This window comes from Nothoprocta perdicaria, unplaced genomic scaffold (assembly GCF_003342845.1).
Source record: "Nothoprocta perdicaria isolate Ctin4 unplaced genomic scaffold, notPer1 scaffold_66, whole genome shotgun sequence".
Taxonomy (NCBI): domain Eukaryota; kingdom Metazoa; phylum Chordata; class Aves; order Tinamiformes; family Tinamidae; genus Nothoprocta; species Nothoprocta perdicaria.
The window spans coordinates 3,653,491-3,670,199 of record NW_020455932.1 but is presented as its reverse complement, the minus strand read 5'-3'; the positions used below and the strand labels follow the sequence as shown (position 1 = coordinate 3,670,199).

The window sequence follows — 16,709 nt, the reverse complement described above, 5'->3', positions numbered from 1 at the left end:
CTGCAGAGGTGGCTGTGCACTGGTATTTTCTTCTCTGTGCTAGAAGGTGAACATGCTGATCGAAGTGCAGTGGGACTGGGTGCTGCTGCCTCTCCGAGAAGCAGGATGGTGCCTTTGTGCACATCCATTGCATTCCTCATGGGAAACACATTAACAGCAAGGCACTTTAATTGTGAGTCTCCAAATCTATCTTAAGGCAACAGAGTTAGCCAAAAAAAAAAATATATATATATATATATATCTAAATGCACCAAGAAAATCCCAAGTTTGACAGCTGAGTTAATTTTAATTAAGTTGTTCTCTCCTACACTGACTGTAGTCTTGGTTCCAAGCTGGCAGCTGCCAGTTCTTTCCTGTCATGTGCTTCATTACTCACTGCGAGCGGGACTTGAACAGGAGGCAGTAGGAGGCAGGGGGAGAAACTTTCTAAAAGAGAGACTGGCAGAGCTGGTAAAATTTTAACGTAAAAAAAAAAAAGAAATCCATATAAGCCTGATAAGATGATAAGAGGTTTGTTTTCACCATTTTTTAGTTGCTAGCCTGTATTTCTCCAGTTATGAGGAAGGCAGCTCACATCTCTCTGAGCCAAAGATATCCTACAATTCACATGGTGTTGTAAATCTTTGTGGCACCTTAATGTCTTAGTGTCTGGAAACTAAAATGGATGGGATCTGCCAACGTGCTTCTTTCCTCAAAGAAATTATTGATTCCTCCGGGAAAATGTAAAAGTGCGATTTCTGTGGGAAGCACGGCTTTACAGTGATGGATTGTTATTCTAAATGATGGAACTGGTATATCTGTAGGCTTGATTTCGGTAGAGATGATAGGTCTGGCTTGAGGACTTTTGGGCTTTCTGAGCTGTGTTATGGAGTCCTGCTACAGTTCAATGCAAGAATTGCTCTGTTTGCTGCCGATACTTGGTGTCTGAGCTCTTCTGAGCCCTTCTGGGCTTCCTCACTTCGTTCTTTCCTGATAGCTCAGATTTAAGTCCCCTTCCAAAATGAAACCTCTAATGCACATTCTTAAAATCCCTAAAGATGTAAAATATCTTCTTCCTAGGATATATTAATTATGCACGAACTACATRAAGCCCACAGACTTTAGTAGGCTTCGGCTCTTGGAAAGCCCCGGCATTTGGTGGATGTTCTGTTAGGAAGCGCAGGCACAGCAACAAGGGGTTGTGCAGACATTTCTGAGCATGGGATGCCTTCCTTGCCCAGTTTTGATTTGAGGATTTCCAGGTCACATCCTCCTGCCAAGAAGACACAAATGGACACATCCTAGTTMCCTTTTCTGCAAGCTGGTGGCCCTGGAAGTCTCCCTCAGTAAGCAGGAGGAGTCATTTGGGCAGTGGTGCCTCCCTGCGAACCAAGGCCCTGGTTCATACAGCAGGAAAATCCTCCATCTCTAAGGAGCAGCCCCTGGAGTGCCAGAGGGATGACAACACTAAATCTTTTCCACTTTGAACTTCCGTGACACTTTTAAATCTCTTCACMGTTTAACATTGCAAAGACAGGATGGAGCCTTCCCTCTGTGCTGTCGTCTCTGGAAAGTCCTTCAGGGTAGAGGATGGGTTCCCTGAGGCACATAAGGACACAAGTCGGGCTTAAGGACAAGTTGCATGGATGGCAAAGCCTAAAGCTTTCATCTTGGCACCCTTAGTTCCCCTGTTCATGAATCACCACTCCCTCATACAACCAGACGGCGCTGCAGAGGAGGCAGGSGAGCTCCTGAGGAGTTAACCTCGCGGCAGTGCCATGCCCAAGTGCTTTCACTACTCTGCACATTGCTGCAAAAACAAATGACACTTGAAATGAGAGCATTTTGATTTGATAAAAATGACCACTTTTTAAAGAAGAGGAAAAGAAAAAGCTGTGTAGAGACTGCACAGAGACTGCAAAGCAACATCTATATTCAACAGCAACATCAAAGCCTGTGGTTCTCCTGAGCTGCTGTGTTGTGTATCTGCAGGGTATTTAGGACTGTTCTTATTGATGCTCAGGATAGTCACCCCTAGCACAGTAACTTAACATATCTGCTGTTACAAGAGCTGCTGTAACAAAGCATTTTTTTCCTCCGTGCATTGTATAGATCCACAGCAATAGTGTTTTTTCTGTCACTGAGCTTAATGAGGCCAGGATTTACTGCTTTTATTCAGATKAATTGAGAGCAACACATCTGCCTTTCTGAGTTGCAGACAAAACAGCTCATCATGAACAGCACACTTAGCTCGTAGTATCTCATTTAATTGGATTCAAAGGCAGAGCATGGTTAAATGRTGTCTGTGCTGAACCCTCCTGCTATTATCCTGTGTACAGTCAGAACGTAACCAAATGCCTTTGGAACATTAGCCTTAGCACAAAAACTAACCACGATGTTATCTTTATTATATACAACATCATATATATTATGTTGTGTCAAAAGAAAAACTTATAAAAGCAGTATTATATTAAGAAAATGAAGGATTTTTTCCAAATCCCATCACTGTTTGCTTCTGTCCTAACACATTTCAGGTATGGCTTTTGTAGCTATGCTGCTGTCGCTGTGGACAGAGCGGTGAAGAGAAGCTCTCTTGCTAGCAGCAAGCACGCAATTACTTTCCTTTGAGGAGTCTTGGTCCTTTAAAACCAAGCTGTTGTTGCCATCTGATAGATTCTTTTTGTCACTCTCCCACCCAGAGGCACAGCTCTGCCAACCCCTTTGCAAGACCTTTGCATAACTGCAGAGATTTTAACCTTGTTTGTGGCTTCTTCCAGCTTCTGATGCATCCACTTGTTGTAAGAAGAACTCTCCCTTGCTCTGYTTATAGCAGATGATGTGGCAGCACTGTTTCCTCCTCAGGCTAACTACTGTTTTTCTGAGCCCATACTTGCTGCATTTTAACCAGATAACTTGCTTTATTAAGCTTAGGAGGCATGTTTGCTTGTTTTTATTCTTAGTGGAGATCTCAGTCTTATCATATTGCCTACTTTATAAGCAGTGGTCATACGACTAATTTATTAATCTGCCAAAATGCGCACAAGTACCTCTATCTTATAGTGACACTGCTCCGATTGGGACGCAAGGAATCTCCCGGGAACAGCGGCATTTTCCGCAGAGCAGCGAGGGGAGAGTGGCAGCTCCTTGGCAAGCACCAGACCTTGCCTGGCGAGCTGGGCCCGACCTGAGGCGCGTGACACCTCTCCCTGCTGCAGCCTGTGTCGTGTTGTGGCTGCCGCTGGATCCCCGTTGCAGTGGGGTCTGTTGCAGCGGAGCTGCTGGCATCAGCTCAGCCCCTCTCCGGCCTGGAGGCGGCAGATGGGCTGGAGGCAGCAGATGGCATCACCGCACAGCAGATGCCTCTGCTTGCATTGGCTGGGCAGGGACTTGCTCTTGCTGATTTGAGGTTTCTGTGCACATTTGCTATTGGATTTCCCCTTATTTCACAGTTTCTGTTTTAGATAATGAATCTTGCTTTTGCAGAATGCTTGCTTGCTTCTGCAGAAGGTGGAATGCTTGCTGTTTTCAGCCTTTTTCAGCTTTTTTTTTTGGGGGGGGGAAGTCAATTTGCTACCACTTTTCAGGTGAGCTGAGCATTTTGAATACAAATGAAATTGCTGAAATCTGTAGTAAACCTTACATGTATAGTGTGAGTCTAATTACATCTAATTATATCACCAAATGCTTTATTTTGAAGCTGTAAGATGATGAGATGTCCTCGGAGGGACTGTGCTCCTTTGGGTTTGCAGAAGGGTTCATGCAAATTCCTCCCTTCCTCCTAGCCAAGGTTTCCCCCTCTGCCAGTGGGAGTCTCAGCTTTCCCTGAGGGATACCCATAACCTTTTAATTTACATTCTCTTCTCGTTCCTGGACACAGGGCACTAAGAGTCATCATCTACTCTGGTTTCACAGAATTCACAGAATTCACAGAATTCACAGAATCACAGAATATTTAAGGTTGGAAGGGACCTCGAGAGATCATCTAGTCCAACCTTCCTGCTCAAGCAGGCACACCTAGAGCATGTGGCCCAGGGTGGCATCCAGGCGGGTTTTGAAGACCTCCAGAGTAGGAGACTCCACAACCTCCCTGGGCAGCCTGTTCCACTGCTCTGTCACCCTMACAGTGAAGAAGTTGCTCCTCACCTGGAGACGGAACTTCTTATGCTTCAGCTTGTAAGAGAAGGTTTGTAAGAGAAGAGGTTGTTCTCTGCTGGCATTAGGGTGTTTCTAAGCTCAGTGGAGGAAATCTGTGCCCGTAAGTCATGAGAGACCTCTGCGCAATGGAGCTTTGCCTGTGCAATCAAGGGCTCCCGCAGGCTGGCCCAGCTCCTCGCTCCTGATGGGCCCAGAACGAGGCTTTGGTGGCCAGGAAGCGAGCAGGTGGCTTCACCCATCTTGCAGCACAACATGCTGCAGTGGGAGGGGGTTCTTGGTGCCGTCCACGTTGCGCTTCCTGGAGAGGCAGAGCCTGCAGGCTCGCGTGTCTCGCTCAGCTCCCGTGGGGCAGCAGTGAAGAACCCCGTGTGGTTTCAGAGTTGTGTGACTGGAACCAGGAGAGGACCCTGTGCTGTTCTGCTCATTTTGCTGACCGCAGAGGACAGGTATTTGCTCACTCTTGGAGGTTCCTTGCTGTGTTGAGTTCCACAAAAGCAACAGCCCTCCATTTCTTCCAAAGGAAGGAAAAGGAGTTCCCCAAATTGGAGTTTCTAAGGACAGTGATACAAAGCCTCTTCCCAGTGCATGTGTATTCACAGGAGCACAAWCTAGGCAAAGTGAGGGGTGAGGATTCATTAATCAAGTCCTTGGGCAAGCCAAGTAAAATGGTTTAACTCTGATGCCTGTTCAGGACTAGAGTAGTGGAGACAGTTCCAAGGCGATGTGTATAAAGCCAGCAGAGATGCCTCTTACTGGAGGTGGATGATTCAATGACCTCTTTGAGTTTGATTCCTTCTGATGCTTTCCAAGTTTTTTTTTTTTTTTACACAAAAAGCTGACAAAGGCCATAAAATGCTCCTTGCAGTTTCAAGAAAACAGAGGTCAAATAGTATCTGAGCACATTTTTGGCCAATGGTTTATAGCCTTTCAGGAGACAGATTCCTGTACTCCAGCTGAATTCAGGAAAGCTTTAGAAAGACAAAAAAAGAAGACATGAGCACTGTGACAATGGCTTGTTTTGGATGTGCTGAGCCTAAAGGTTTCATCTGGGAGTGATCACAGAATCACAGAATATTTAAGGTTGGAAGGGACCTCTACAGATCATCTAGTCCAACCTTCCTGCTCAAGCAGGCACACCTAGAGCATGTGGCACAGGGTGGCATCCAGGCGGTCTTTGCAGACCTCCAGAGTAGGAGACTCCACAACCTCCCTGGGCAGCCTGTTCCACTGCTCTGTCACCCTCACAGTGAAGAAGTTCCTCCTCACCTGGAGATGGAACTTCCTGTGTTTCAGCTTATGCCCATTTCTCCTTGTCCTGTCGCTGGCCACCAGTGAGAAGAGCTTGTCCCCTTCTTCCCTGCATTCTCCCTTCATGAACTTATACATCTTAATCATATCCCTTCTCGGCCTTCTCTTCTCCAGAGAAAACAGGCCCRATTCACTCAAGARCTGGGACACAGGGCACTTAGCTCTTGCCCTGCAATTTTCCTGTCTAAGTGCAGACATCTGCAATGCAGACGCTGGCACCCAAGATGTTGGTGTCCAACTTCCTTTGTAGCCCATGGAAAGGAAGGGAGGAATTCATCCCACACATTTACTTGCCAACTTGGGGATGAAATGTGTCATGCCCAAAGCTCTACCGCTCATAGTGGAAGTAGGATCCCTGCTATAAAGTCACAAGCTCAATGTCCCCCTGCCCTTTCCAAACACACCTCTAGAATTGGAACATAATTCTCAGGTACTGAAGAGAGTCTTCTGCCAGTAAATAACATTTATAGCAAAACTTGTCCTTGTACCTTTAGCAGTGGCATTGAGTAAATGCTGTCACCCGTGAAAGCTCAATGTGAGCTCAATTCTTTTAGCTGTTGCCAAGAAAATTGAAGATCTTTTGATATTTCCTACTTTTGCATGTAGATGTAAAATGTAGAAACCTACATGCAGTATTTCAGGTTTTCTTTATTTGTTGTTTTTGTCTTTCCATCCTAAATGCCTGTCCTCGAGGAAAGCTATACTCCACCTGGAGTATACTCCACCTTATAACCTTATAACACATTCATTTGTGGGAGCATATGAAAGCTTTGAAATAGATATTTACAGTTGCAATAGTTTTTGGAATACAGATTTATTGGAAAATTTAACAACTACTAAGCTTGAAATGCGGAAAGTGCAGAGATTGGGGATTTGATTGTATTAATAACTTGAGCAAAATCTTCAGCAGAGAAAACTATGATTTTTTTTCTGAAGTCAAGAGATATTTACACAACCAGATGTATCCATGGCTGTTTGACAGTTTCCTATTTTATTTGAAGGATACTACAGATCTGGGAAAGCTAGATTGTTCTCATTATTAACATAAGGAAAATTACTTGACTCTAAGCAAAAGGAGAAAGGCCCAGTTGAGGAGTGCAGGAAAGTTACAGGAGGAAGTGGAAGGCGACTTGGTTTCTTTGGTAGCTGTGGTGTGACGACCTCCAGCAAAGAGCCCCTAGGACAACGGATTTGGCGGTGACATAATTTGCCTTTTCCATCCCTTTGCCCAGCTAGATTTAGCTTCACGTTGGACAGATGGGAAAGGAAAATGCAACTAGCAAGAGGAAGCTGGTTTGATGAGGATGAGAGAGGCTTTGCAGTCGTGGTTGCACAGGCTTGTGCCACCCTTGCCATTCAGCTGTGCAGAATACCATGCTGAAAACCACCATGCGCCTATAGCTGGAGGCATAGTTCCCATTATTAGTGTCCTGATCCAGGTCTTTAGCAGAGAATTTCACGTTGTCATGCACAATAGCAGGACTGGTTGCACTCATCGCATCCCCTGCCGTCCCCATGTAGGAGCCCAGTGCCAACTGGTAGCCACAGAATTCATCTTTCAGACTGAAGAGGTTGTAGTCTGCAAACTGGGTGGCATTTGTGGCACCTCAGACAACAAACTTGACCTGGTAGACCTTCTGCTTGGCAATCTGATGGATGTACTCGGTGCCCAGCCAGCAGTCACTCTGCACATCCCCAAAGCCTGGATGACTGTCCAGCCCCCATCGGTCACATTCATGTCACAGCACACAAGTGGGTGAAGTCCTGTGGGCTGGATGATGTAGATGTCACTGGGGCTGCCAGTGGGGATCTCACTGGAGTCCCTGGGCCAACCTAGGGCAAGAGAGAGCATTTTATAAGACCACATGCAACAGGCCAGAGGATATCTTGTAATCCTCCTATAGCTAGTTCTGCAAGATCAAGGTGTAAATGGAAACTGGTTGCTTAAGGAGCACCAGGTACTGCAAACACCATCCTCACCTGAGCATACAACACCTGYGTTCTTGTTGTGACCACAGTTGTGTTCTCCGCATGCCTTCAGATTGCACTCAGCGAGGAACTGCTCCTTTCTAGTGCAGGTAACATCATCTAGACAGCTAGACTCAGATCCTCTCCCAAAATAAGCAGAATGTGGGACTGATATTGCATCTCAACAGTCCAGATGCCTCCACACGACAGGGGAGTCTTTCAGGTCCCAGTTATCATCAAGGGCTGCACCCCAGGCATCTTGGTACCAAATCTCCGCCCATTCAGAGCTCTCCCTGGGGCCATTCACCAGCCAAGCTGACCTGGAAACARCAGGTAGAGAGAAGATACAGAAATGGCATGGGGACACCAAAGAGAGCTGTCCTCCCTGTCAAGTCTGGAAGTGCTGTCTAGCTCGATGAGTGGAGTCCGTGAACCCCTTTACCCCTTGGAGCTTGCTCCAGGCAGGATGAAGGGGGCCTGGAGCCTTTGTCTGCTGGAGTTTCTGTTTCCAGATGGTTTAGATTTAACGGCTCCAGACACTGAGGCTGGTGTTGACACAAGGTGCCCTCAGGCAAGCAGGCTTCAGCAATTCCTCTTCTAGCCCTGCAGAATGTTGCACCCTCTTGGGAGTGCGAATATGCTGGGATCTAGAGTGAGACAGAGAATGATGAGCTTGGCAAAATACTCTCAGATAAGTGTGTTTCAGGAAAGACTCTTTTTCTAGTTCTTAGAGACAGACAAAATTGCTTGGGGACCTGCTGACATGGGAACATTTCCTTTCTTCTCCTTTCTTCATGATACATGTCCCTCCTGTCCTCACCTAGGGCAGGAAATATATGAGTAAATACAGTATTGGTTCTATGAGGGAAACCTAACAAATCATCCCTGATTCTCTGCACCACCAAATGAGTAGAAATGTCCATGATCGATATCTTTCTCCACTTGACATGGCAAGGCTAGAACAGCTGAAAGTGCCACTTCTGCAAGTGGGGACTCTGGCTGATTTTTTTGAGACTTGGTCTGAATTTAGATGATGAGTTGGGGCAACTTGTGTTGCTTTTTGATCAGTTCCTCCTCTCTCTGTAACACAGGGACCAAAGAGATGTGTGGGCTGCTTACCTAGACAGACTCAGAGCCCAACTTCTCTCAGGGCCAACTCTCATCTTCCTAATCGGGTGTTTGGGAAAGGGCAAGTGACTTGCCCTCTGGGCTTGCAGCCCCCTCTCCGTGTGCCAGGTCTCTGCTGGGAGCAGCCGCGCAGCTGAAGCCCTCCCGGCCCCAGGGGACCTGCTCCGAGCTACTCCTAGCCCCGTGTGTCCTTCCCGCAAGCTCTGGAGACCTTCCCCGTTCTCACCGTTCACCAAGGTGTTCGGAGGAAGGGCGCTGCTAGTTGAGAGGCATTGCTTGGGCGATGGCTGGGATGGGTGGGATCGCTTCAACAAGTGGTTTGGGATGGCCCTGGGGAGAAGTGGGGCAGGCAGAGGCAACACAGGGGCACGGAGCAGGAGGGGAGCGCTCTRGGCCACGGGGGATGGAGCGACAGGACGGGAGTGAAACAGAATATCCCRCTGCAGGTGTGAAACCCACAGCGGGGATTCACAGTCTGGTAACACCTCCGATCCCCCACATGCTGCCTCTTGCCCTAAGATAATGGTATAGAGGTTGCCTTTTTGACCGAAATGTTGTAGCTGAGCTTGTTCCTCTACCCAGGCATCCTGCTAGGGACCGAGGTGCTCTAGACATTTGGGGAGCAAAGTCCGGCAAATATGAGAGCTTCGTTTGCAGACCTGAAGGAACCTGGCCAGAGTGTTCATCATCARTCACTGCCTTTAACTGCCTGTCTAATATCTTTTGCCCCTCAGCTCACTATGGTGAGAGTATTTCTTGGGACCCTCTATCACACTCCAGGAAATTCAAATGAAAAAATCACAATTAAATAGGAAGAACAATGTTGTTTCCATTAAATATGATAATAATATGAATAATTATTAAGTTCAAAATGAACATTCCCTTTAATGTGGCTTTACAGCTGCACTGCACAATGATAGACCCTGATGGCATCTAGAAGCAGTTTTTCAGTCTTACTTTTTCAGTCTTAAATTTTTAAAACACACACCTAGAATTATGACTCTGCAGGGGTGGAAGAAAAAGAGCAGCGATGACCTGCTCGGCATGAACCTGTCCCTGGTGGAAGAAAGGCTGCTGGCAGTTCGTGCTGCAGGCATGCTATTGGATTTAATTTGCTGGGACATCATCCTATATTTGACATCTTTTCTGTGTCCCCTGACAAATTTGCATGAGAAAAGGCCACTCTGACCTTTTTCCTGCAGATTTTGTCCTCCCTCACGCATGTGCTGATGTTTATCTCAGTTCTGTAGGGATCTGCCCTTGTTTTGCCTGGGCTCTCCCAGCTCTGCTCACAGCRGCAGGAGCCCACCCTGCCCCGTTCCCGGCTTGCTTCCATGGGAACACCTAGAGCCCTAGAACACTACTAGAACACTACTGCTTCACGTAGGTTTGGGTCATGAGATTTACAGTTGCCCTTCGCCAGGAGAGAAGCGCAACCAAGACGGCTCCCAGAGGTCACGTCCCACTCTCACCATGGGGCACGTTAATGTTCTAACAGCTCTAGAACAATATCCTGAATTGGCACTTGCCCCCATCAGGGATGTTATTCTGTTCTGATAAGAGTCCTTACAGAAGCTGATACAGCTCTCATGCGGCGGCAGGTAGCTCTCATGAGCAAAGCTCATAACGCAGCCCCCGTGYGTCAAGTAGGACTTTCCATGGATCTGCCACCAACTGGCACGCAGAGATAGCTGCCCTCCCTCCCGCTGCTTGTGCCAGGCACAGCCCTCGGCAGGTGGAACWGCAGACACGCAGCCCCACTCGCTACGCAGCCCGACTGCTGCCGCCGCAAGGCTGAGGACGATCCACTCCTGCTGGACCAACTCGGAGGTGGACAGGAGAGGGAGGCAGCAAGGCAGCCTTGCAGAAGGCCCCATTCATGCTGTCATKTTCTTCTGGAACCAACACTCATGGCTCAGGAGTGGTCCAACACAGGTGTGAAACACAGCCAGATGCATGGAAGCAACCATCCAACTTGCCATTTCCAGAGTTCATGCCAAGAACCGGGATATTGGAACTGGATCATTTGAAACATAAAGCTTTTTATTTCTATCTCAATCTCAGAAAGCAGAAATCACTCCAAGGAAGCAAAGTCTACCAGCTGAAAGGTTGGGTGAGGCAATCTTTGGGTGGGAACCCACAGAAATAGTGTGGCTTGCGGGTTCTCCTGTGCATGGGGCAGACATGTGCCACCAGCAATCCCCGAGTGAAGCCTCTGCTATGTAGCCTTTGAGCTATGATTGAGAAAAACCTGCAAAAAAATATCGACAGTTGCCTGTGCTGGACCTCCTGGGAAGAGGTGAGCTGAGCAGACATTGTGTCCCTTCACCGGGGGACAGCCCCTTCATGCTCTTCGCTGTGCAACGAGAAGCCAGCACCCGCTCTGGCTTGTTTAACACGATGCTGGGGGCCCTGCTTCGCGCTGCTTGTGCTGGCAGGCGCTTGGCTCGTGGTCTGTGAATCATTTCTCAGTATTTCCCTCGATTGTTTCTGCCCGCYACAGAAAGTCTAGTTGTTCAATGCACCCCTACGTCTCTGTGCCGCTGAGCAGGACACAAAGCCCCAGAGCTCCCYGGTGCTGCTCTGCCCCTGAGCTGATCCAGATGCGCCAGCCTTAAAGCGCGCTTATGGCAGTGCTGACCTGCCCTGGCGCCAAGAAGCTGTCCCACCACAGCCACAGCCTTGATGGGCACCACCTGGGAGCAGGAGCAGCCTCTAAGCACTTGCATCCTGCTGCACGTGTGGACCTTGGGTGCAGAGCTCACAAGAAGCAGCTTCCTCCTCTTCAGGACCTCTGCTGGCCATCGCGCTGCGGGTTTGCTGGACAGCTGGACATGCTGCTAGCAAGCTGCTCTCCACAGTGTTTGTCGGCATCTGTTTCTTCACGGAAATCYCTCATCTTCCCACTTGACTTTTCCCATTTTATGTATTTCTTCATTATCTTTGGGAACATCTGCAATAGGGAGTTGTTTATCTCTCAGCTGTGAGGTCTCAGCAGTGTTTAATTTTCTGAGAAGCCTCAGATGATATCTTGAGGAAAGAAAATATGTTTATTATCTTTTATATAGTTACACACACATGTAAAATTTTACTGCAATATGTGTCCCCTTTCTCCTCCTATTTACAGCACTACAAAATAGGACTAAGTTTCTCAAATCAAGTATTATTGCCAAGAAGATCATACTGAGGAATCAGATATATTCTTGCAATAACTGATGCACTCCTTGCTGGCAAGGAGATTATGGCCATCTTGTTCACAGAGCAGCTTCCTCTCACCCTGTGGTTGGATTCAGTGCATGCAACTGAGGGCACTGAAAAGCACCATTTATGAACACTGTGCTGCTTTCTGAATCCCAGCTGAGAGGAATGTTTGGCTTCCTTCTTCATACATCAGTTTGGGTGTATTTATGAGGTATTTGTGCCTCTGCTTTTGCACAAATATTGGTGAGACTTCCTCCCATCCTCATTCTCTACTTGTGCTCCTGTGAAACTCCATCTCTGCTGTTGCCTGTGTTGGGATGGGCCCTCACTGGTCCCTTTCTGTGACATTCCCAAGGAGGACGAGGCACTTCCAGGACTTCGAGCAGCGGCCAAGTGCTCTCAAAGGGCAGTGCCTCCCTCTCTGTGAGCACAGCATGGCTAATCCGCTCCTGTTCTCTCTTTCATCTGGGACTGTTGCAACATCCTTGCTTTCCACTTGTCAAGCAAGACCAGGTCAGTAGCTGATCATGTCCTGCATCCCATTGTGTTGCTCAAGACCCATGAAGGTCCTGCATAATCCAGGGAGTTCACCCCAGCAGGGAACCCATCCCAGCGCCTCACCTAAATGAGAGCGCTCAGACAAAAAGCTCATTTGTGCTGGGGAAGCGGGATGAGGAGAGTGCCTCCTGCTCTCCTAAAGCCTTGCAGCAGAGGCAACATGTTTCCTGGTGAGCAGGAATGTTGGTAATGACCCCCTGCCACTGGGAAACTGCCTTCAGGACTCAACGTCTGCATGCAGAGGGGTGGAGCAAGGGAAAAGCATCTTCCTGTCCCCTGCCAATGATTCCCAGTGTTCGAAAATATGGGATTAATTAAAATCTGCCATGTACATGGAAACAAAGTCCAAGGCTGGGAGTCTGCCTCCGGCCACGGCTTGCTGAATCAAAGTGTTTCCATACAAAAAAATCAGAGTCACTTCTGGCCATTGAACTAGGAGGCTACTGACCTGCTCCCCTACTAAGGTCACCAGTAGCTACTCAGCTTTTCTAAGACCTGTTTCACATGGTTATGGTTTAACTCTGAGTTTGTGAGCAAGGCTCCTGAAGGACATCCCACCCCATTTCCCTTCCAGGTTATGAGCATGATGCTGTACAAGGAGATGAGAAATGCCAAGCAGTACATCAGGAGACGTCATCGGACACAACATTGACTGCCTAGAGTGGCAGATAACCTGACCCTGCCATCCTCAGTAGCAGGGTCYCCAGCATTCCTGGAGGCAGGAATGCGTGAAGGGTCCTTGTGCTAGGTGATCTTTGAACTCTGAGACAAAAATGGGGATACTGTCCTATCATGAAGATGGTCTGTCTGGAAATGAATGAGTTGCCAGAGATGAGAAGCAGCATCAGCTGAATTAAATGCTGGCGCTTTACTGGKGGGAACCTGCTGAAAAGCAGGCAGCAGGAGTTGGACTTCCCAGTGCTGCCATAAGCTGAGCCCAGTTGCATCCACATGAAAATGGGAATTATGTTTCGTTCTCCACCCCTGGGACCACGCATGGCCCCTTCCTACGTTTGGGTGGCTCTTCTTGACTTCAGGGAATGTCGTTTGTTCTCCTCTGAGCCCTCAGGGACAAAGTGAGAGACAGGAGTGAAATGTAACCACATTGGCTTGCCCACACGGCATGGGAACCGGCCAGTTTCCTCCTAAAACACACTGCAGACATGACGTGGAAGACATGGCCCTGAGATCCTACCTGGGTCTGGAGGAGGAACCTGTGCTCCGTAGTGCCCAGGGTTGATGACAGGCTGTGAGGGTGCAGTTTGTCCATGGATGGCAGTGTGGAGACAGCCTGAGGAGAGCAGGCAGGACGTCTTGATGCCATGGGCTGGTGCAAGCTGTGGGACATCTCCTGCTGTCCAGCAGCTCTGGGGAGTGCGTGGCATGGGGAGCAATGCRGGAAGCCAGTGATGCACCAGGGCCGGAGGGCTAAGCCGCAAGTGCATATGGCCCAGGTCCCGTATCACAGCTGAGAGGAGCAGTCCAAGGCCAGCTGGCCGGCCAGACTGGCTACCAGATGGTGAAGTGGGACAACAGCCTTTGACCGCTTTTCATGTGCTCCACTTGCGTGTGCCTTTGGGGATCTGTTCTTCACGTGATAGAAATGGTAGGGGACTTCTTGCAGGACTCAGCAGTGTGTAAGATGGTAATCAGCCTTCAGAAAAATCCAGGCTTAAACCTCCAAAATAGCTGGCTCTGAGACATCTTGATTGAGGATTACAGGACTGGGAAGGCAGAGGATCGACGGAGATATCTCTCATTATTCTCCATCTTTCAAAATCTTGAATTTATTGCCACAGACAGAATGATTAGTAAGCAAAGAATGAAAGTAAGTGCTTTTATGCACTTTATCTGTCTCCTAGAGAGACTTCAACCATCAGAGATGGCACCTCCATGTCATACATTTAAACCACTGTGATGTTTAACACGTAATCTTTCCTAATGGGGAAGAAGAGTTCTGGCATTTGGACTCTTATCTATGAAATTTCATCCCAGAAAGGACCTGGATTCTAGCAACTCCATATGGGTATTGTGGTTTATTGTAAAATTCATGACTAATTTTTGTCCTGCAATTGTACATTCCTGTAATGCAAACTCGGAGAGAGAAAGTGAGCTTCGGGAGTTCACAGTGTCTGCAAACACGTTATGGATAGTCACTACCAGAGGGAAAGGCCGAACACAGATCCTGGAAGGAAGTGTTGACACAGAACTGAAGAGTGTGACAAAGAGTGTTCCAGGAGGAAGAATCTCATAAGTCAGAGAGTCAGAATATTAAGACAAATTCTCCARTTCTCTTCCTTATTTATATTACTGGGCAAAGGCTAGATAACTATTGAAGCCCTCAGGGTTGGGGAGGAAAATCAGGAGAACAGAGAGGYGAAAGATGAAGCTGTGAGCTCATACTGGGTTGTTTGGAGCAGACCAAGAACCCACAATCGCTGAGACCCAATGAAGTGCAGGTCCCCCAGGCAAGGAGGAGTTGAGGAATGCAGTGGAGAAGGCGCGAGTCAGTTGGGGCTGAATCAGGATGAAAAAGCTCGGAGGAGCCCCCGTGCAGAGACAAATGTCCATTCACGTGAYGCCAGGGGAAGGGCAGGCTCTGCCCCGCTCCACACAGCCTGTGCTTGCTGGCGGGCCCACGTGAAGTTATTTACGCCCCACCTCTTCACTGCAAAGCCCTAGTCTGGCCCCAGGCCATGCCTGGAGCGTGTGCTCTGCATCTCAGCAGCAGCCAGCTCCTCTGCCTGACTGCTCCTCCCCTGTGTCCCTGGCCACTTTTGACTTTGCAGGGGTTTGACACGCTCCACACAGTGTTTAAGATCATGGTGCAGTGGTTGTGCTAAGCTTCAGTACATTACCAGCAACCTCAGCATCTACATTTGGGCAGGACTGTGTACCAAGCCATCCGTTCTGACAGATTTGTGAGCTTCTGCCCTTGAGAGAGCGCATGCAAGGTCACTGCAAAGAGCTGGCTCTAGAAGGGCACAGCACAAGGATGTGGGAGCGCACCAGCTCTATTGATCAAACTCAAAGGCAGTTCTCTCAAAAGACAAATCCCAACCTGGGACATGAAAGAAATAAGATGATACAGATGTCATCCCGGGGCCATCCTCCAAAGAGGCACTTTTAACAGTGTTTTAGTTTCAAGCCAGTGAATTTTCATATGCGCTCATAGTACACGTGGTCCCACAGTGACMTGAATGCCAAGTTTTATCAGTTCAGCAAAACATCGTTTGCTTTTACCGTGCTGCAGCATTTGATCAAGCATTTTCTTCCCTTCTCTTTTCCCACAGATAGGAAATATTTTGAAGTCAAGGCTACTTGTCTCATGAAATACCTTGACTTTTCTTTCAACCCTGCCCTAATGAATTGGCTACGACKTCAGCTCTGTTCTTCTGCAAGGGCTCAGCCAAGCCCTGACTGTGGCTGTTACTGCCTCAGCCTCGTCCCTGCATCTCAGGAGCCCACTGGTGCCCTCCACGTCCATGGGTTTCTTCTCTCAGCCTTCTCCATACTCTGCCTTTTCCTTGCCTATCTGACCAGGAGCAAACACCATGTCTGTCACACCTGGGGCCACCAAGCTCCCCCAGAAGGTGAAAAACAGTTGAACAGCAGCTTAGCTTTGTGGCAATGTGGCACATGGGCAATGTGGCCATGGGCAATGTGAAGTGCTGAAGCAAGAAAGCTGTGTTACGTGGCCCCAGGATCGGCATCTCCTTTGCACCTCTCAGTTCCCTGATTACAGAAACCCATTGCCTTTGGCAGAGCTTTCCTGCCTACTCACTAGCTGATATAAAATGCTTCTTTCAAACTAGGGATCAAAGAAGAGGGGGAAGAGGACATGGGGAACAGCGTGGGTAAATGCTGCATTCATTCCACTTAAAGTCTCCTCTACAAGATCAGCACCTTCTCAGAGACCTTTGCATGCCAAGGGAAAGGTGCTGTGTGTGGGTGCAAAGGTCAGCTCCAGGTTTAAAGGGGGTCATAGTTACCTACCTCGTATCCATGTAGGTACAAAAGAGGGTCTAGAACCTACTGGACACCCCATAGCTGCCAATTCAGCTGCTGCTGACCCAAAGGCAGGGGTTCCCATTAGCAGTGGTCTGCTGAAAGGACGCATTTTCCAGCCATGGGAATGTTGCACATGAGTCCATCCATCCTTGACTGGCCACTCAAAAATCTATGGGCCCAAGAGTGCTGAGGGAATTGGCCGAGGTTATTGCTCAGCCTCTCTCCATCATCTTGGAGAGGTCCTGGAGAGCAGGGGAGGTGCCCGAGGACTGGAAGAGAGCCAACGTCACTCCAGTCTTCAAAAAGGGCAAGAGGGAGGAGCTGGGCAACTAGAGGCCGGTCAGCCTCACCTCTGTCCCTGGAAAGGTGATGGAGCAGTTCATCCTAGAGAGAATCTCCAT

At 48.4% G+C, this 16,709-nt stretch overlaps 1 pseudogene; it reads right to left on the bottom strand.

Moving 5' to 3' along the window:
- Positions 1–6,718: 6,718 nt before the first annotated feature.
- LOC112956680 lies at positions 6,719–11,343 on the bottom strand (annotated as a pseudogene).
- Between the last annotated feature and the right edge of the window lie 5,366 nt (positions 11,344–16,709).